The sequence below is a fragment of the Arachis ipaensis genome, chromosome B10 (assembly GCF_059453495.1).
Source record: "Arachis ipaensis isolate K30076 ecotype BB chromosome B10, ASM5945349v1, whole genome shotgun sequence".
In the NCBI taxonomy this organism is placed as follows: Eukaryota; Viridiplantae; Streptophyta; class Magnoliopsida; order Fabales; family Fabaceae; genus Arachis; species Arachis ipaensis.
The window spans coordinates 84,646,793-84,668,960 of record NC_142435.1 but is presented as its reverse complement, the minus strand read 5'-3'; the positions used below and the strand labels follow the sequence as shown (position 1 = coordinate 84,668,960).

The window sequence follows — 22,168 nt, the reverse complement described above, 5'->3', positions numbered from 1 at the left end:
ACCTTTCGTGCCGTTTGTCTTTCTCTTCTCATGTTTCGTATTCCTTATATGCACTAGTTCCTAGGGACACGATTTGTGCGTACGAAAAGTGAATCTGGTCAGTCTACGAAGTTATAAGGAGTTATGGAGTTTTGAGGCGATTAGAGGAAGTGATCATGCTTTGTTAAAAGTTGTGAACGAATATTGTGTCTATTTGATTTTGGATTTTAAAATTTTTCTTGTGTTAAGTTATTTTATCAACTCTTGCATTACTTAGTATATTTTCTTCTATGTTTATGTGATACGATTTTCTTTGAACCTTTAAAATATTCAAAAGGGGATGTGAATATAAATCTTTTCTTCATTTTATATCAATTTTCGAGGGTGAAAATTTTTGTAAGTTGGATAGAATGTAACATCCCGCGTTTTTGGAAACCTAAATATGAATAAATTGTGAATTTATCTTATTAAGTTTAAACTTTATAATTTTAGAAATTATTTTATTAGAACTAATTAAATAGATTTGGAGATAGTTTTATTTTGAATCAATTAATATTCTTAAGTAATTTTATTATAATGGAATATTTTGTATAATTTTAGTAATTGAAAAATAAGAAAGAATTGTATAATTTAATTTAAGTAACTTTTATTTTGAAAAAGTTACGATTTATTTTATTAATTTGATATCTTATTTTATAAATCAATCAATTAAGAGTAATTAAATTAGTTTACTAATATTTGGAGTTAGTTCAATTAATATTCTTGTGTAAATTTTTATAGTTGGTTATTTTATATATTTTGAAAATTATATAATTTAATTTAAATAATTTCTATTATGGATAAATTATGGTTTATTTTATTAGTTTGAGCTGCTAGAGTTTAATTTATTAGGAATGATTAAATGAATTTTTATAAATATTTAAAGTTTAAGTAATTTTATTATAATTAGATATTTTGTAAATTGAAATTAAAGTTTCGGTGATAGAAAAATAATAAAAAGTTATATTATTTAATTTGAATAATTAGTTTTGAGTTTAAACTATATTTTATAAAAATGTGATTAATATGCTTATTTTATAATTTAAATTAGAAATAATCAATTCAACTTAGCAATATGTTGATAAATAATGTTTTTAAATATTTTTAAGAGAGTATATTTGGTTTTAAAATTACTGTACCTTTCAATTTTATCAAAATATCTATTCATATCTATCTATATTCTTTTATAAAATCCTAATTTCAAACCCTAATTCCCAAATTGAAAATTAGAAACCCTAACCTAATTTCCTCCAACCCTCAGCAGCTACCAGCCACACTTCCTTACCCCAACGGTCACACAACGCAGAGCAGAGAAAGAGATTTGCGGGAAGAAGAGAAAGAAGACGCCGTTGCTGTCGCGCTTGACTGCTGCTGCCGTCGTCCTCATCGCGCACTGCCACCGTCCAGCAGGTCGTCACGCCGAGCCCGTTCCACCACCGTCAACACTGCCATGGAGAAGAGAAGACGACGTCGTAACGCGAGCCAAGGCCGAGAGGAAGGGGACGTCGCTGTGCCTCCAACGCGACCGATCCGCCGCTGCCACTGGTAGGGTTCTGTCGCCGCCGTCCATGGAGCTTCGATTAGCGCCACTGTCATCACATACCAGAGGAGAGGGGAGCTCGTGTGTGAAGAGTAGCGCCGCTGTGCCTCCGTCGTGCCTTCATCACCATCGAACTGTCTTGCTGTTGCTAGCCTCATAGCTACTTCTGAGGCTGCGCCGCCGTGCCTCTGGTCATGGGTGGAGTCCACTCCAAGCTGTCACCATCGCAGAATACACGCAGAGGAGAGGGTGAAAGGACCTCCGCCGCTGTCAGGGTCGTTGGTGAGTCGTGCACTGTCACCAGAGTTTAAAACAGCACCAGCCTTCTTGTTCTGGTTCTGATTCTCCTATTCTTGAACCCGTAAGCTTTAATCCTTACTCTGATTCCATTTTATTTCTTAGTCTTCTCTGTTATGAGTAAGGAAAACCTATGTCTCTGTTTAACGCTGCTGCTATGCCTTCCCTGTTTGCTGATGAAACTATCAAAGGTGATAGTGTTGGTGATAATAAAGAACTGTAAGAGTTGCTGCTGCTGCTGCTATTGCTAGCTTGGTTCGAGTCAGTTGCTGCTACGAATTAAGATGAAAGAGGGGTTGGCTGTGCTTAATTATCGAATTTCGGCTAATCGATGTAGGGGGTTTAAAATGATTTTAATTTAGGAATGCTAATAAGGTTTACTGAATAACGGCAAATAGTATTAATAGTTGTGAGTAATTAATTGATTATATGAATGTTGGATTGTGATTGCGATTGTGCTTGGTGCTGTGATTGAATTGATTGTAATTATGTGTGGTAGATGATTGAATTATTGATTATTGGTTGTTGAAATGGTTGTTTGGTATATTGCTATGGCTGTGAAAGTGACTTGAGATTAGTAGAGGATTGTTGTTTTGACTGATTATATATAAATGGTTGAGACTAAGATAATCATTTGATATATTTGATATTGGATTGAGAATTGTTGAAGAATTAGGGCCTAAAAGACTAAACTATTATTAAGAATCTGGTTTTCAAAATAGAATGGTTACTTTGAGGACGGCCTAGTAATTTGCTAGTGATCGAAATGGTATGAGATTAAAATCTGAGTAAACTTTAACAAGTGTAGTTGTTAGGATTTAAATTTTAAGGTTTCGTATTAACTAAAGATTTAGTTATGATTTTTCAAAGTTAAGCCGTAAAATCTGATTTTCTGCATTACCTTTAAGTGAAAACAGTAACTTTGAAAGACTGTAACTAATTCTGTGGTGATCGGAATTGTGTTGAACTAAGTCCTGGTTAAACTTGGGAATAATTGGGACTGAATTGGAGAGTTTGAGATCTTTTCATTAAATATAGGATTTATGGTGAATTTTTGAGTAATGGTTGTGGGATCTGATTTTTACTGCAGAATTTTCGGAACAGCAGTAACTTGTTGGCTCTGCTGTAAATGTTCCGAATTGAATTTTGAAGTGAAACCAATTTTAAATGAAACTTTAGTCCTATTATTTTAATTTCGTAAAATTTCAGAACAGTTGAACTTGCGGTTTAAAAGATATGAATTTTTGAAATACGATGCATTATGCAGTAAAGGCCAGATTCTGTTTTCTCAAATCAGTAAATTTGGAAGTTTATAACTTTTGAACCTGGTTAGATATCGAGGTGAAACCAATTGGAAGTTAAAATTAAGTATGCTTAGCATATGTGACTTAAATTTCAAGGCTATCCATGTTTTAATGAGTAAGTTATGGGACTTGGAAGAAGATAAGTTCATTAAGTTTTAAAACAGAATTCTGCAGAAAATTAGTCAAATTCTAGGTTATATAACTTCTTCATTAAAAATGATATTAACCTGAGACCAATTGGAAAAGAAACCTGGATGAGTAAAGTTAAATTATATTAATTTTTAAAGTCATTGGATTTAACTTGAATTTTATATTGAATTTTGAATATCACATGCTGCTGCTGTTTTTCTGGTTTTATGCAGTGCAGAGCAGTCACGGTTTTTCCTCTATTCCTAAGGCTAGAGAAATCAGAAAATTATGATCTTTGGTTTGTTAGAAAGCTTATTTCAAGATGAACGCCTGGACATAAAGTTTGCACAATTCCAAGTTTATTTGCTATACTAAAAACAGAAAAGAAGATAGAGTGCTGAGAATGTCTAAGTGAGAGTTATGAGTTCATAAAATTAAAGATGAACCTTAGCGTCATAGGGCTGATTCAATGTTGGAATTTGTTTGATTCTGAATTGATTTGATATTGGAGAGGTTGAAAAGAGTTTGGTAAATTGTTTGGTTGGGACCCGTAAGGGTGGCTAAGTCCTATTTTTAAAGGAGATTATGTCCAAATTTTTATAAAAGTATAAGGACTTAATCAAAATCAATATTTAAGGCTTATTTAATGATAATAACTTCAATGATTCTTTTAAGAAAAGATTATTTGGTATACGAGATTGTTGGCAAGGGCATGGGTCTTGTCCCGCTTGCGTACTTGCAATTATGAAAGAAAAAGGAAAGAGTAAAGTACTTATTGTATGATTATCTGTTGCTTGAGGCAACCCAAGAGATATTTGTTTATTTGTTTGTTTCTTGAAGCAACCCAAGAGATAATATTTATTTATCTGTTGCTTAAAGCAACCCAAGAGCTTCTGTAGGGAAACTAGGATACCTACAGCAATTTTCCGTTCCCAAGAGTATATTTCCTGCGAGTAGAAAGCAGAGGCTATCTCAATAGAGCTGCTAATAATTATATGCGAATTTATTTGAACGGAAAATTGTATTCGGGAAATCGTGAACTCGTGACCGGATAAATGTCAGGAATGTAGGTGCTAACCGACACATGAGCTCATGGCCTGTACTAGGACTAGACATTTATCATATGCATCTATGTGACATTATTTGGGTATGTATATTGTAATTGGTTTGCCTAAGTGAATAATTCTGTTTAATTGCTAATTTGCTATACTTGATGTAATTGCTCTTGATTGTGTTTGAACCTCATTACCTGTGTTTGTAACTGATTGTTTGGATTGTGGTGATTGGATGTTGATTGAGTTGTTTGGGCCTGAGGCCGTGACTGGTACGTTTGAGGTCTAGTTCTGTATAAAGTATCTGACTGGTTCAGCATAGACTTAATGAACCTATGCTTGGAGCAGGATGATAATTTATACTACGTAGGTAACTTCTTTTATGTTGTCGTCTAGTAAAGTATGAAAAAATCAAGCTGGTTCAGCATAGACTTAATGAACTTATGCTTGAAACAGTTTGGTCATTCATACAGTCTAGGAAACTTTTAAGAGTTTTATAAAAAAAATAAGGTTCTAGGATTTTGAATAATTAACTAATGCTTTTAAAGGAGGTTAATTTTCTTTTAGATGTCTCCGAATGAAATTAATTATTTGCGCTTTATTCTTTACTTTCACGGCATTCTCGACGTCTACTGAGAACATGTGGTTTGGTTCTCACCCCCAAATTTTCCACCCTTTCAGTGACACAGGTTTGAAGACGCAATTTGAAGCTGCGAGTGATTAGTAGGTTTTCTTTATGGTTTTAATTGCTTTCATAGAGTCCCCTCGCTCTTGTCGTTTAAGGTTTTATTTTAACAGAGGGGTAGGTGTTGTATTTGGGTTTATATGACTTCTTATGTATAAGAATTACTATTAATAATACTATGTGATTGTTATTATTATTTGTAAATGTTTGAATTATGACTTTAATGAATAAGAAACAAAATTTTCTGGCATTTTCTTAAAACTAAAACGCGAAATCGATACAAAGGCTTAGTAATTAAGTAGTTATTATTAGAAAAGGTCACGTAACGTTCTTTCTAGTAGAAATACCCGGACTTAAGCAAGGTATTTTGCTGGAAGGGATGTTACACTAGCTGCTGACACGCCATTTGTGTTTGACACAAAGTGTCTGCAAGCGTTTGAAACTCTGAAAGCTAAGCTGGTCACAGCACCAGTTATTTCTGCACCAGACTGGACATTGCCATTCGAACTACTGTGTGATGCCAGTGACCATGCCATTGGTGCAGTATTGGGACAGAGGCACAACAAGCTTCTGTATGTCATTTATTACCCTAGCCGTGTTTTAAATGATGCTCAGAAAAATTACACAACCACAGAAAAGGAGCTGCTTGCAGTGGTTTATGCCATTGACAAGTTTAGATCACACTTAGTAGGATCAAAAGTGATTGTGTACACTGACCATGCTGCTCTTAAATATCTACTTACAAAGCAAGATTGTGATGCCAGGGCATCTTGGCCAGTTTCACTGACCTTCTTTTTACTGGTTTTAGGTTAGTTTCCTGCATTTCTTTAGGAAATAAGCTAGTTTTGGGTAAATATTCACTTATGCCTTGATTCAAGCATGCATTGTGCATTTTACATAATTTTATGAGGATTTTGCATAAGTTTAGTGACAAATATTATGTTGCATTACTCATGACTTGGACTAGAGCTTTGATGCACTTTATTGCTTGATTTCAGGACCAAAAAGGAAGCAAGAAAAAGGGAGGTAACTTGCAAGATTAATGAGAAAAGTGATTGCCAATAACATTCTCAAAAAGCCATCAATGCCCACGTTAGAGAGTCATGTTAACTAAGTTAACGTGAACTCTAACGTGGAGAAGAGAAGTTGAGCCAACGTTAGTGACACTTAACATTGTCACTAACGTTGGCAATTACTCATAAGTGGCCAAGTTAGAAGCCACGTTAACCTAGTTAACGTGGCCTCTAACGTTAAGGGGGGGGAAGAGAAGCCAACGTTAGTGACACTCAACATTGTCACTAACGTTGGCCTATGGTGCAAAGTACCATGTTAACTCCCATGTTAACTTGGTTAACGTCGGAACTAACGTAAAGGATGAAGAGTTGTCGACAACGTTAGTGACACTCAACATTGTCACTAACGTTGAAGCAACCACACAACCCCCAAGAGTCACGTTAACCTCCACGTTAACTTAGTTAACGTGGAAGCTAACGATGAGGAATGAAGGATGAGCCAATGTTAGTGACACTCAACATTGTCACTAACGTTGGGATGGCTAAAGATGGCCACGTTAGAGGCCACGTTAACCTAGTTAACGTGGACTCTAACGTGAGACCCAGGGGCACATTGGAACGTTAGTGACAATGTTGAGTGTCACTAACGTTCTCGAAGGTTGGCAAGGACTACGTTAGAATCCACGTTAACCTAGTTAACGTGGGCTTTAACGTGAAACAAGAAGGGGCACACTGGAACGTTAGTGACAATGTTGAGTGTCACTAACGTTCTCGAAGGATTAACAAGGCAACGTTAAAAGCCACGTTAACCTAGTTAACGTGGGTTTTAACGTAAGGCAAAGGGGTGCATTGGAACGTTAGTGACAATGTTAAGTGTCACTAACGTTCTCGAACTTATATTCTCACTAAATATTAACACCCCTAACGTCCTGAGCTGAAGTCTCTGCCCACTTAGCACTTTTTCTCTGCAAGTAAAGCCAAGCCCAAATGAAGAAAAGAACTGCTTCAAACTCAAGATCCAAAGGCCCAAGACTTGAAGAGTAAACTAGAAGCTGAGAAGAGTAGTATATATAGGAGTAGCTTTGAATTGTAAAGAAGTTCTGGAGGCTGGGAAAAAGGGAACTACTCTCTGTATTTTACTTTCTTTGCAATTTCTAGTTTTATGATGTATTCTCCATCTTTGTTTTCATTTTCAAGAGCTATGAACAACTAAACCCCTTTCATTGGGTTAGGGAGCTCTGTTGTAATTTGATGGATCAATGCTAATTTTCATTATTCTTCTTCTATCTTTCCTCTTGATTTTACTTGAAAGCTTTCGATCTTCATCCCATTGAGTAGTTATCTTGGAAGAGAAGCTATTCAAACTTGGATTTCTTTTGAACCTTGAAAGAGGAATGAAGAGATCAAGCTAGAAATGCTTTCTCATGTTGGACCAAATTGGGTTTGGATTGGTATGTGACTATAACCCTCTCAATACTTGGTTTGGGAAATGCATGTGGTATAATCAGTGACCATACTTCATCTCTTCTCATGAGCAATTGACCAAGGAATTGGCTATTGATCAAGATTTGAGAGATTGAATTGCAAGAAATTGTAATTCAATCACTTAAGATTGCCAAGGAGATCAATGAGTGCATTGATTGAGGAAGAGATGAAAATGAACTTGATCCGGAGAATTACAATATCTCCTAAGCCCAATGAACTCCCCATCTCTGATCTTACCCATTCTCTTTAATTTCTGTCATTTACTTTTATGAGCAAATCCCCCATTCCCATTTACAATTCTGCAATTTATTTTCAGTCATTTACTTTCAGTCCTTTAATTCTAGCATTTACTTTTCTGTTATTTACATTTCCGCCATTTTAATTTTTGCAACTCTCAACCCAAATTCTGAATTCGCTCAACTAGAACATTCTTCTAATTAAAGTTGCTTGATCAATCAATCCCTGTGGGATTCGACCTCACTCTATTGTGAGTTTTTACTTGACGACAACTTCGGTACACTAGCCAAAGGGAGATTTGTTGAGAGACAAGTTTTTCGTGCATCAAGTTTATGGCGCCGTTGCCGGGGATTGATTGTGCATCAACAATGATTAAATTGGAAGATCACTAGATTGAGCATTTTTATTTTGTGAATTTCATTTTTTCTGTTTGAGTGATTTACTTTTTGTTTTAGTTAAACTTCTTCCCTTCTCTCTCTACGCATTTGTTTTTCTTTGTTATTTTCAATTCTGTTTGCTAACACACTAACTGTTTGATATATTGCATCACCCACAACTAACAATAACTCTGACACAAATACTGTCTGTACCTATTTTCTTTGCTTGTACTTGTTGGTTGTATGACAGGGAGAAGAAGCGGGGCTTCAACTTCCTTTGATTCTGAACTTGAGAGAACTTTCCTTAGACTAAGGAGGGAGGCAAAAGAAAAACGTGTAGTTGGTGCTGAAGAAGAGGAGGAACACTTTGAGGAATACTTTGAACCTAACATGAAAGAAAACATGGAAAATCATCATGAAGAAGAGACTCACAACCATGGCAGAGGAGGTGGAGCAAATCATGCTGGGGAGGATAGAAAAGTTTTGGGCTATTACATCAATCCAAACCCAGGCAACTGTGGAAGTAGCATCCAAAAGCCAACAATCCATGCCAACAACTTTGAACTTAAACCACAGCTCATCACCCTTGTTCAGAACAACTGTTCGTTTGGAGGAAGTATTCAAGAAGACCCCAATCAACATTTAACCACCTTCCTGAGAATATGTGACACAGTGAAGTCTAATGGTGTTCATCCTGACGCCTATAGACTGCTCTTATTTCCCTTCTCACTCAGGGACAAGGCAGCCAAGTGGCTGGAATCCTTCCCAAGGGAGAGCTTGACAACTTGGGAAGATGTGGTGAACAAATTCTTAGCAAGATTCTACCCTCCTCAATGAATCAATAGGCTGAGAGCTGAGGTTCAAACTTTCAGGCAACAAGATGGTGAGACTCTATATGAAGCATGGGAGAGGTTCAAGGACTTAACAAGGAGGTGTCAACCTGACATGTTCAATGAATGGGTGCAGCTGCACATTTTTTATGAAGGGCTCTCTTATGAGTCAAAGAAGGCCGTAGACCATTCATCTGGAGGATCCTTGAACAAGAAAAAGACCATTGAGGAAGCCATAGATGTTATTGAAACAGTAGCAGAGAACGACTACTTCTATGCTTCCGAAAGAGGGAACACAAGGGGAGTGATGGAGCTAAACAATGTAGATGCTCTGTTGGCCCAAAACAAGCTCATTACCCAGCAACTGGCTGACCTCACCAAGAAGATAGAGAGGAACCAAGTAGCAGCAATCTCCATTTCATCAACAACACAAGAAGGAGTGCATGAAGAAGCAGAGGGTAGTCAGGAGCAAGCCAACTACATTGGGAATTCACCAAGGAAAAATTATGATGCATACTCCAAGACTTACAACCCTGGATGGAGAAACCACCCAAACTTTGGGAGGGAAAGTGAGCAAGATCAAAAGCAATTCACCCAGAGGACATCTCAACACCCCCACAACAACACTTCTCCACACACTCATCAAAACCAAAACAGCACATCTGATCTGAACCACTCATCAATCGATGACAAGCTCTCTAAGATCGAAACCTTCATCGAAGGAATATGCAGAGACATTCAAGACAGTAAAGCATTCAGAGAGGAAGTGCAGTCAAACATGCAGAATCAAAATGCTGCCATCACAAAACTGGAAACACAAATCAGCTATCTGTTTAAGCAGCTCCCTAACCACAATTTTTGCTATGATGCCCATTCAAGCAAAAGGGAGGAGTGTCAAGCTATCACACTTAGGAGTAGGAAGGAACTGAAGGAACATCCCCAAAAACCACAAGAAGAAAGCTCAAATGAAAAAGGAGAAGAGCAAGATGGAATGCAATCCCACACGCCAAGTCTGCAGAAAGAAAAAAAGATACCCCAACTGAACATCTCAAGAGCTCCATACCCCCAGCTATTGAAGAAAAAGGAAGATGACAACCAGTTCTTGAGATTTTTGGAAATCTTCAAGAAGCTACAAATCAACATACCATTTGCTGAAGCCATAGAACAAATGCCACTTTATGCCAAGTTTTTGAAGGAGCTAATGACTAAGAAGAGAAGCTGGAAGAACAATGAGACTGTGATACTAACTGAAGAGTGCAGTGCTATCATTCAGCATAAACTACCTCAGAAACTAAAGGATCCTGGGAGTTTTCAGATCCCTTGCATTATAGGAGAAATCACAGTAGAAAAGACTCTTTGTGACTTAGGGGCCAGCATCAATTTGATGTCAGTAGCTATGATGAGAAAGATGAAAATTGAGGAGGCTAAACCAACAAAAATGGCTCTACAACTAGCAGACCGGTCGTTCAAATTCCCTCACGGGATAGTAGAGGATTTGCTAGTAAAAGTGGGAGATTTCATATTCCCAGCAGATTTTGTGGTGCTGGACATGCAGGAAGACGCCAAGACCTCCATCATCTTGGGAAGGCCACTGCTGGAGCTATCATTGATGTTCAGAAGGGTGACCTCACCATGAGATTACATAATGAAAAGATGACATTCAATGTGTTTAAGGCCATGAGTTATCCACCGGAACAATTGGGGGAATGCATGAGGTTAGATGCACTTGAGGATGAAGTGGAGGAGAAATTTGAAGAAGATGAACCTGAAGAAAACGAGAGATTGGTGGAGGAAGAATCTGAATCAAGTGAAGAGGTAGTTACAGCAGAAATACATATACCAGATGCACCAAAGGAAGGGAACGAAAAATCAGAAGCACCCAAACCTGAACTCAAAGCATTGCCACCCACTCTCAAATATGCATATCTAGGAGAAAATGAAAACTATCCAGTGATCATAAATTCATCTCTCAGTCAAGATCAAGAGGACGAACTACTCAAGGTGCTGCGGGAGCATAAGGATGCCATTGGATGGACCCTTGCTGACTTGAAAGGAATCAGTTCAACCATATGCATGCATAAAATACTGTTGGAAGATAATGCCAAGCCATCAATTCAATCCCAAAGAAGGCTGAACCCAATCATGAAGGAAGTGGTACAGAAAGAGGTTATAAAGCTTTGGCAAGGAGGAGTCATATACCCAATTTCGGACAGCCCTTGGGTTAGCCCCATACATGTTGTGCCAAAGAAGGGAGGGATCACTGTGGTTACCAATGAGAAGAACGAGCTCATACCTACAAGGACCGTCACAGGATGGCGGATGTGCATAGACTACAGGAAACTAAATGAGGCTACACGAAAGGATCATTTCCCCTTCCATTCATGGATCAGATGTTGGAAAGACTTGCAGGGCACGCATATTATTATTTTCTCGACGGTTATTCAGGATATAACCAAATAGTGGTTGATCCAAGAGATCAAGAGAAAACCTCATTTACCTGTCTGTATGGAGTGTTTGCCTATAGGTGCATGCCATTTGGATTATGCAATGCCCCTGCAACTTTCCAACGCTGCATGCTTTCTATCTTTTCAGATATGATAGAAAAATTCATTGAAGTTTTTATGGATGATTTCTCGGTATTCGGAGATTCTTTTCCTAGTTGCCTACATCACCTCGCCTTGGTATTGAAAAGATGCCAAGAGACCAATTTGGTCTTGAACTGGGAAAAATGCCACTTCATGGTGACAGGAGGAATAGTCCTTGGTCACAAGGTCTCTCAATAAGGCATTGAGGTTGATAGAGCTAAAGTAGAACTTATTGAAAAACTACCCCCACCCAGTGATGTCAAGGCAATTAGAAGTTTTTTAGGGCAAGCTGGTTTTTACAGAAGGTTCATTAAAGATTTTTCAAAGATAGCCAAGCCCTTAAGCAATCTCCTTGTATCTAATACACCATTCATCTTTGATGAAACATGCATGCTAGCATTTGCACATTTGAAAATGAGGTTATCCTCTGCTCCTATCATTTCCCCACCTGATTGGAACCTACCATTTGAATTGATGTGTGATGCATCTGATTTTGCAGTTGGGGCAGTGTTAGGACAAAGGAAAGATAACCTAGTTCGTGTGATATACTATGCTAGCAAAGTCCTTAATGAAACTCAAAGAAATTATACCACTACTGAAAAGGAATTGCTAGAAATAGTTTTTGCATTTGACAAATTTAGATCATACCTCATTGGTGCTAAAGTGATTGTTTTTACAGATCACACAACACTTAAGTATTTGTTTGCCAAGCAAGAATCAAAGCCAAGACTAATAAGGTGGATCTTACTGTTGCAGGAATTTGATATTGAAATCAGAGACAAGAAAGGAGTGGAGAACAATGTGGCAGATCACCTCTCCAGAATCCCTCATGAGCAAGGTGGAGAAGATGATACAAATGTGAACGAGCTCTTCCCTGATGAGCAGTTGATGACAGTTCGCAAAGCACCATGGTTCGCAGATATTGCAAATCTCAAGGCAACTGGGGCATTACCCCCAGGGATCAATAAACATCAAAAGAGGAAGCTCATGAATGATGCAAAATAATTTGTCTGGGACGAGCCATATCTCTTCAAGAAATGTTCGGATGGAATTCTTAGAAGATGTGTTTCGGAAGAGGAAGGGAGAGAAGTCCTGTGGAACTGCCACGGTTCATGCTATGGCGGGCACTTTGGAGGGGACAGAACTGCAGCAAAGGTGTTACAAAGCGGATTCTTTTGGCCCACCCTTTTCAAGGATGCCAAGGAACTAGTGAAAAGCTGCAATGAATGCCAAAGATCTGGAAACCTGCCCAAAAGAAACGCCATGCCACAAAATTTCATCTTGGAACTGGAACTATTTGATGTATGGGGGATTGATTTCATGGGACCATTCCCAACCTCATATGCAAACAAATACATCCTGGTAGCAGTGGATTATATTTCCAAGTGGGTAGAGGCTATTGCAACCCCAACTAATGATAACAAGGTAGTCATGAACTTCCTCAGGAAGAATATCTTTAGCCGGTTTGGAGTCCCAAGAGCCCTCATCAGTGATGGAGGGAGCCACTTTTGTAACAAACCACTAGAAGCTCTCCTCTTACGATATGGGATAAAACACAAAGTAGCCACACCTTACCATCCTCAAACAAGTGGGCAAACTGAGATGTCCAACAGAGAGCTGAAGAGGATCCTGGAAAAGACTGTGGGTGCATCTAGAAAGGATTGGTCGAAGAAGTTGGATGATGCTCTTTGGGCATACAGAACAGCATTCAAAACTCCACTTGGAATGTCTCCATATCAACTAGTCTACGGGAAGGCTTGTCATTTACCATTGGAGCTAGAACACAAAGCTCTTTGGGCCATCAAGATACTAAATTTTGACAGCATTGCTGCTGGTGCAAAAAGGATCTTGCAGCTACAAGAGATGGTGGAATTCAGGTCACAAGCCTATGAAAACACTAAGATGTATAAAGAGAAGGCAAAGAGAAAACATGACATGCATTTTGCACCCAGGAGTTTCGAAAAAGGGCAGCAAGTACTCCTTTATAATTCTAAATTAAGGCTGTTCTCAGGAAAACTCAAGTCAAGGTGGTCCGGACCTTTCATGGTTAGAAAAGTATCACCATATGGCCACATCGAAATCACGGATGAAGGTTTAGAGAGGACGTTTACAGTGAATGGACAAAGACTCAAGCATTATCTGGGCAACATGGGGGAAAACTCCAGAGTAAAGTACCACCTCAAGTAATCAAGGACTCGTCGAGCTAGCGACGATAAAAGAGTGCTCTGTTGGGAGGCAACCCAACCTCAGGTAGTTTCACTTTCATCTTTATTTCAATAAAAATCACAAAGTTGTTTTCCCTGTATTGTAAGGAGCTAAGTTTGGTGTTCCACACCAGAACAATCCAAGAGTGATAGTGTAGTTCTAAGTTTGGTGTTCCACTAAAGGACATTGGTTAGAATTACACTCCACTCCAAAAGAACATTGCTAGCTCCATCCAATCAAGAGAAACCACTTAGATGTAGATAGACTATAGGTGATCATTGCTTTATTGATAACAAGATATGAGGGTCTCTGCATATATGCAATGTCTTGTACTGGGCAAAGAACTAAGTTTGGTGTTCACACACCAAATTGAGTTCAAGAGGCACAAGTATATATGTAAGCTAACTATATCTCAAGTGCTTTGGGAACAAGAAACTTCCAGTAACCTTGCAGGAATCTTATAAGGAAATGATGCAACTTCACCCAAAGAAGTGAGGCAGCAAAAACTAGGATGATGACAAAGAGAGAGGGGGACCAGAGATCATCAACCGAAGGTTGTATTGTTCCCTAATTCCATTGTACTCAGAATTGTTGAAAGTTGGAAGCTCGAATGCACTTCTGATTTATAGTTACTCTTAGTTGAACCCTTTTTAAATTCTGTCTTTTAAGTTCTGAATAGGTCTATGTGCACTAGTCTTTATGTTACTGCACCATCACTTAACTTACTTGTATGCTTGTCCCTTTAAATTAATTGAAGAAGAGAATGATTATGTTTTTAAAAGACCAGAGTAGAGCTCATAATGTGGAGGTGCATTCATGAATCTTTGGGGTAGTCATAAGTTAGCTAAGTTGGTTCAACCACAAGCTAGGAGGACAATTATCTATCCTGAATACTTGACTATGGATATACTCATGAGACTAAGTTAATAACAAGATCCTAAGAAGAGAAAAGGGAAAGAACAATGGAAGTGAAAAACAAAAGAAAAAGAGTAAGCAACAAGGCTAGGCATTAATGGTTTTAATCTTGAGGCAAGTGTCTGTGGTGCTCCTGTGTGAGGGATCTACTTGGATGAATAAGCTCTTAGGGGTGCTTTATCACTTGGTAACTTGGGTTAACTAACCCGGGATTATCAGCTGAAAATCCACTATCAAGAGTAACCCTCACTACAGAGCATTTAGTAACCCAAAGAGGTGCTGGACACCAAGGTCTCGAGAAAAGAAAATAAATAAACTATATGCCTGTGGTGTGTATGTATGGGGGAGAGACTTGAGGGAGTAAGTCCTTAGGGGTTCTTCAACACCTAGCACCTTGAACCAACTGGTTCGGGAGTGTTGGCTGAAAGCTTATCTTAAAGAGTTGCCCCCTTACAGAGCACTTAGCCTAAATAACACAAATAACCCTTGAAATAACAATAAAAGGATCAATGAATAAAAGTCTCATGAGATATAAACAAAGTAAGTGTTTAGGGACATGATAAAGGTCTGAAAGCCAGTAATGGAATGAACCTAAGTTGCTATGCATGAAACCACCATAAAATCAGTAATATGACTTTCACAAGGATGACTCATTCCTCTCGATATTCCATTCATCATTCTCTTGTTCCAGTACTTGCTTAGGGACAAGCAAGCTTTAAGTTTGGTGTTGTGATGCCAGGGCATCTAGGCCAGTTTCACTGACCTTCTTTTTACTGTTTTTAGGTTAGTTTCATACATTTCTTTAGGAAATAAGCTAGTTTTGGGTAATTATTCACTTATGCCTTGATTCAAGCATGCATTGTGCATTTTACATAATTTCATGAGGATTTTGCATAAGTTTAGTGACAAATATTATGTTGCATTACTCATGACTTGGACTAGAGCTTTGATGCACTTTATTGCTTGATTTCAGGACCAAAAAGGAAGCAAGAAAAGGGGAGGTAACTTGCAAGATTAATGAGAAAAGTGATTGCCAATAACATTCTCAAAAAGCCATCAATGCCCACGTTAGAGAGTCACGTTAACTAAGTTAACGTGAACTCTAACGTGGAGAAGAGAAGTTGAGCCAATGTTAGTGACACTTAACATTGTCACTAACGTTGGCAATTACTCATAAGTGGCCACGTTAGAAGCCACGTTAACCTAGTTAACGTGTAGGTTAACGTGGCCTCTAACATTAAGGGGGGAAGAGAAGCCAACGTTAGTGACACTCAACATTGTCACTAACGTTAGCCTATGGTGCAAAGTACCACGTTAACTCCCACGTTAACTTGGTTAACGTCGGAACTAACGTAAAGGATGAAGAGTTGTCGACAACGTTAGTGACACTCAACATTGTTACTAACGTTGAAGCAACCACACAACCCCCAAGAGTCACGTTAACCTCCACGTTAACTTAGTTAACGTGGAAGCTAACGATGAGGAATGAAGGATGAGCCAACGTTAGTGACACTCAACATTGTCACTAACGTTGGGATGGCTAAAGATGGCCACGTTAGAGGCCACGTTAACCTAGTTAACGTGGACTCTAACGTGAGACCCAGGGGCACATTGGAACGCTAGTGATAATGTTGAGTGTCACTAACGTTCTCGAAGTTTGGCAAGGACCACGTTAGAAGCCACGTTAACCTAGTTAACGTGGGCTTTAACGTGAAACAAGAAGGGGCACACTGGAACGTTAGTGACAATGTTGAGTGTCACTAACATTCTCGAAGGATTAACAAGGCAACGTTAAAAGCCACGTTAACCTAGTTAACGTGGGTTTTAACGTAAGGCAAAGGGGTGCATTGGAACGTTAGTGACAATGTTAAGTGTCACTAACGTTCTCGAACTTATATTCTCACTAAATATTAACACCCCTAACGTCCTGAGCTGAAGTCTCTGCCCACTTAGCACTTTTTCTCTGCAAGTAAAGCCAAGCCCAAATGAAGAAAAGAACTGCTTCAAACTCAAGATCCGAAGGCCCAAGACTTGAAGAGTAAACTAGAAGCTGAGAAGAGTAGTATATATAGGAGTAGCTTTGAATTGTAAAGAAGTTCTGGAGGCTGGGAAAAAGGGAACTACTCTCTGTATTTTACTTTCTTTGCAATTTCTAGTTTTATGATGTATTCTCCATCTTTGTTTTCATTTTCAAGAGTTATGAACAACTAAACCCCTTTCATTGGGTTAGGGAGCTCTGTTGTAATTTGATGGATCAATACTAATTTTCATTATTCTTCTTCTATCTTTCCTCTTGATTTTACTTGAAAGCATTCGATCTTTATCCTATTGAGTAGTTATCTTGGAAGAGAAGCTATTCAAACTTGGATCTCTTTTGAACCTTGAAAGAGGAATGAAGAGATCAAGCTAGAAATGCTTTCTCATGCTGGACCAAATTGGGTTTGGATGGGTATGTGACTATAACCCTCTCAATACTTGGTTTGGGAAATGCATGTGGTATAATCAGTGACCATACTTCATCTCTTCATGAGCAATTGACCAAGGAATTGCCTATTGATCAAGATTTGAGAGATTGAATTGCAAGAAATTGTAATTCAATCACTTAAGATTGCCAAGGAGATCAATGAGTGCATTGATTGAGGAAGAGATGAAAATGAACTTGATTCGGAGAATTGCAATATCTCCTAAGCCCAATGAACTCCCCATCTCTGATCTTACCCATTCTCTTTAATTTCTGTCATTTACTTTTATGAGCAAATCCCCCATTCCCATTTACAATTCTGCAATTTATTTTCAGTCATTTACTTCCAGTCCTTTAATTCTAGCATTTACTTTTCTGTTATTTACATTCCCGCCATTTTAATTTCTGCAACTCTCAACCCAAATTCTGGATTCGCTCAACTAGAACATTCTTCTAATTAAAGTTGCTTGATCAATCAATCCCTGTGGGATTCGACCTCACTCTATTGTGAGTTTTTACTTGACGACAACTTCGATACACTTGCCGAAGGGAGATTTGTTGAGAGACAAGTTTTTCGTGCATCAGATTCAAAACCCAGGCTCATAAGATGGGTGTTGCTTCTGCAAGAGTTTGATATAGAAATAAGAGCAGAAAAGGGACAGAAAATCAAGTGGCTGATCATCTGTCACGGATAGAACCAGTAGAAGGGGCGTCCCCCCCTCTATTGAGATCTCTGAAACCTTTCTGGATGAGCAATTGTTTGCCATTCAAGAAATACCATGGTTTGCAGACATTGCAAACTATAAAGCTGCAAGATTCATACCCAAGGAGTACAGCAGGCAACAAACAAAAAAATTAATTACTGATGCAAAGTACTACTTGTGGGCTGAACCATATCTCTTTAAGAGATGTGCAGATGGAATAATCCGTAGATGTGTGCCTAGAGAAGAAGCAAAGAAGATCCTATGGCATTGTCATGGATCACAATATGGAGGACATTTCGGAGGTGAGCGAATAGCCACTAAAGTCCTCCAATGTGGCTTCTACTGGCCTACTCTCCATAGAGACTCCCGAAAGTTTTTGCGTAACTGTGACAGTTGCCAGAGAGCTGGTAATCTGCCTCATGGTTACGCCATGCCTCAGCAAGGGATCCTAGAGATTGAGTTGTTTGATGTATGGGGTATTGACTTCATGGGACCTTTCCCACTATCATACTTAAACACTTACATTCTGGTGGCAGTTGACTATGTATCCAAATGGGTAGAGGCCATTGAAACATCCACTAATGATACTAAGACAGTGCTGAAGTTCCTCCAAAAACATATCTTCAGCAGGTTTGGTGTCCCTAGAGCACTAATCAGTGATGGGGGCACTCACTTCTGCAATAAATAGCTTTACTCCGCTATGGTCCGATATGGAATTAGCCACAAAGTAGCAACTCCATATCATTCACAGACAAATGGGTAGGCTGAAGTCTCTAATAGAGAACCAAAAAGAATCCTGGAACGGACTGTAATTACCCGTAGAAGGGATTGGGCAAGAAGCTTGGATGAGGCTCTGTGGGCATACAGAACAGCATTAAAGACTCCTATAGGGACCTCTCCATACCAACTTGTGTATGGTAAGGCCTGTCATTTTCCCGTGAAACTGGAACATGAGGCCTACTGGGCAACCAGATTCCTAAACTTTGATGCCAAATTAGCTGGAGAGAAAAGATTGCTCCAGCTGAATGAGCTAGAGGAATTCAGACTCAATGCTTTCGAAAATGCTAAGATTTACAAAGAGAAAGCAAAAAGGTGGCATGATAAGAAAGTGTCACCCAGGGTCTTTGAACCAGGAAAAAAGGTTCTGCTGTTCAACTCTAGGGTTAGATTATTCCTCGGGAAACTGAAATCCCGGTGGAAAGGACCATATGTGATTACAAGTGTGTCACCATATGGCTATGTGGAGCTTCAAGACAATGATTCTAATAAAAAGTTCATTGTTAATGGATAGAGAATCAAGCATTATCTTAAAGGCAATGTTGAACAAGAATGCTCAAAGCTGAGGCTAGATTAAAAGCTCAGCAAGGTCCAGCTAAAGACAATAAAGAAGTGCTTGCTGGGAGGCAATCCAGCCATTAGCAAAGCTTATTTGTTATTTAAATAATAATTATATGAGTTTAATGTAAATAATCTTCAAGGTAAAAAATCAATTGCATAAGTTCACAGAGCTACAGAAGGATTCAGAGCACAAAATAGGGAAAAGGAGCTCATTGGCAAGAAAACGCCAGTAAGAGGTATATTTGGGCGTTAAATGCCCAAAAGAAGCTTTTACTGGGCGTTTACCATTCTGGGCGTTTAACGCCAAACTTACAGCATCCTGGGCGTTCAGGAAAATGCCCAGTAATAAAAGATTTCTGGCGTTTAACGCCAGCCAAAAGCTACAACTGGGCGTTAAACACCCAAAAGAAGCTACAGATGGGCGTTAAATGCCCAAAACAAGCAGCAGTTGGGCGTTTAACGCCAGGATTGTGGAGGAGAAGAAGTTTTGTTTTCCAACTCAATTTTTTTCAAATTTCCATGATTTCATCCATAATTTCTTGCATAAACACGTCACAAATTATCATCTTTCAATTTCAATTTCAAAAAAAAAAAATTATAAAATCTTTCTTCATTCTTCTTCAACTTCTTTTCAAATCTTTTCCAAATCATCATACTATCTTTTCAAAAATTAGATTTATCTTTTTCAAATCTCTCTCTTATTTTTTCAATTTTAAAACCACATCTTTTGCATATCATAATTATTTTTTTACAAATCATATCTTTTAGCATATCTTTTTCAAAATTTTCAAACCCACCCCCTCCACTTTAAATTCACATTCGGCCAGACTCAGGGGACAAGACAAGCATTTAACAAGTGAAAGTGAGAGCACACATATCTAGGCTAGCAAACTTATTGCAAAGATTAAACATAACAGGATGCAGAACAGCTTAAACTAAAATTAACAAAAATAGACATGTTCTTTCTTTATTGAAGGGAATAACCAAGGAGCGAGTCCACCTTTCATTTTTTATCTTGTTTGTCTTTTTTCTTCTTTTCGCTTGCTTGCTTACTAGTTTCTCCCTTGCCTTTTCCTTTTAGCTTTTGCCAGAATCCAGCTTTCTTCATTGTCTCTTCTACTCTGTTTTTAAGGCGTATTGCTTTGTCTATTTCTCTTTCGCACCTTTCCTTGAAGTATTCATCGTAAATTGGATATGCTGGGTCCATGCTATGCAGATGTTCCCCAATGTAGTTGAGCTAGATTTGGCCATTTATATTGTAATCAACTTGAACTCCATGTCTTGCATCTTGAAGGGTCGTGAACTCCTTGAAAGCTCTCATGTTCTCAACTTCAAGTTGGGCAAGTTGGTTGAAAGATTCTTGAAAATGTGAAGCTTGTTCCCTTTGCATAGTTAAGGATCTTGACTCATAGTCTCTCTATTGAGTCATCATTCTCAACTGAAGCTCCTCTTGTCTTTGTTGAGTTCCCATGTACTATGAATGAAATTCTTCCTGCTGCTCTTGAATTCCCATGTACTTTTCTGATAACCTTTCAATTGCTTCTTGCATTCGCACCATGTCGATGTTGTTTTGTGGTTGGAATTATTGCTCTTCCTGTTCTTCTTGTTGTCTTGCTTCCTCCTGTGGTTCTTCTCTCCTTCTCCTCCTTTGTGGTCTTCGACTCTGTTGTGCCTCTATGACATTCATCATCCTTTCGAGGGTTATTGGCATGCCTGGATATAGCCATGTTGGGTGTGCATCCTCTAGGGGTACTCTGGCCTTCATGCATAACCTCATAATGGTGCTTGGATAATGGAGCCAGGCTTCAGCAGAGTTTTTTCTGCAACCTTTTGAATGCCATTTGCAATTATCTCATGGACCTTTATCTCTCCCCCCACTATTATGCAGTGTAGCATGATTGCCCTTTGCTTGTTAACCTCCGAGGTGTTCACTGTGCCAAGAATTGACCTCTTTATCAGCTCATACCAGCCTTTTGCTTCAGGGATGAGATCTCCCTTTTTCAAGTACTTGTGCCTTCCTTGATTGTCTCTCTCCCAGTCAGCATTCACCACACAGATATCACTAGAGATTTTATCATAATCTAGGTTTCCATTTACCCTTTCATGGTATCCTGCCTCATTAAAATGGGTTGTCCTAAGTCCTAAGACCTTCATGATGGTCTTCAAACTAAACTCCATTTCCACTCCCCGTACATAGCTCTTGTAAGTTGGGGCTTCAGTCATATCAAGCCTTGGTGTGTTAGCATAAAACTCTCTTATGATGTTTGCGTTAATCTTGGTGATTGGTGAGGTAAGCTCTTCCCACTTTCTCTTTCTGATCTTAGCTTTTATTTCTAGGCACCCATCATCAGGTAGCTGGAATGGGACTTCTGGATATATCTTTTTGTCATTCATCCACCCAAGTTGCATTTGATGGTACCATGATTTGAACTTCCATCGATCATATTCGTTTTCACCTTCTTCAACCATGGGTTCCTTTCCACTTCTTCTTTTAGAACTTGAAGAAGAAGCCATGCTTCCCTTGATGGTTGGCCGAGTTGAGGTTAAGGGTTTTATGAAGAGAATTGGTTGGTGTGATGCACTCTTGGATGGGAAGTATTTGAAGTTAAGGTAGTGTTATGAAAGCAAGTGAACAAGGGTGCTTTGTTGCACAAGGACACGGTTTCTAGGCTTTAGTTTTAGAGAACACAAAAGTTGAATATCCAGAGTACAAGAAGTGTGAGATTTTGGTTCACATGCACAGTTCAAGTGAGGCTTTTTATAGTAAACATTAATGAAGAATGGATGGCTAGGATTCCTTGGGCAAGTTTACAAATGAAGGGTTTGCAAGTAAAATTGAATAAAGACAAAAGTTGCCTCCTCATGAAGCACATCTCTTCGGTCTTCCAAGTGCTTCTTCCAAGGATGTGCAGACTCACCCTTCAAGCCATGTGATCCACTTTTGTCTTCATGCTAGCCTTACCCTTCTTTGTCTTATTGTTTTCATTAAATAG

General features: G+C 38.7%; 1 long non-coding RNA gene and 1 other non-coding gene across 2 annotated transcripts in view; one reads left to right on the top strand and one right to left on the bottom strand.

Annotated features, from left to right (window-relative positions):
• The first annotated feature begins 2,182 nt into the window (after nt 1-2,182).
• Nucleotides 2,183-22,168, top strand: part of LOC148580678 (uncharacterized) — a 142,990-nt gene continuing 123,004 nt past the window's right edge. Inside the window, exon 1 of the long non-coding RNA XR_015883390.1 lies at nt 2,183-3,992. This is a non-coding gene — a long non-coding RNA (uncharacterized LOC148580678). The remainder of the gene's footprint in view (nt 3,993-22,168) is intronic.
• On the bottom strand, nt 8,981-9,084 carry LOC148580683 (small nucleolar RNA R71). The gene has a single exon (XR_015899547.1). It is a non-coding gene; the product is annotated as a small nucleolar RNA R71 (small nucleolar RNA).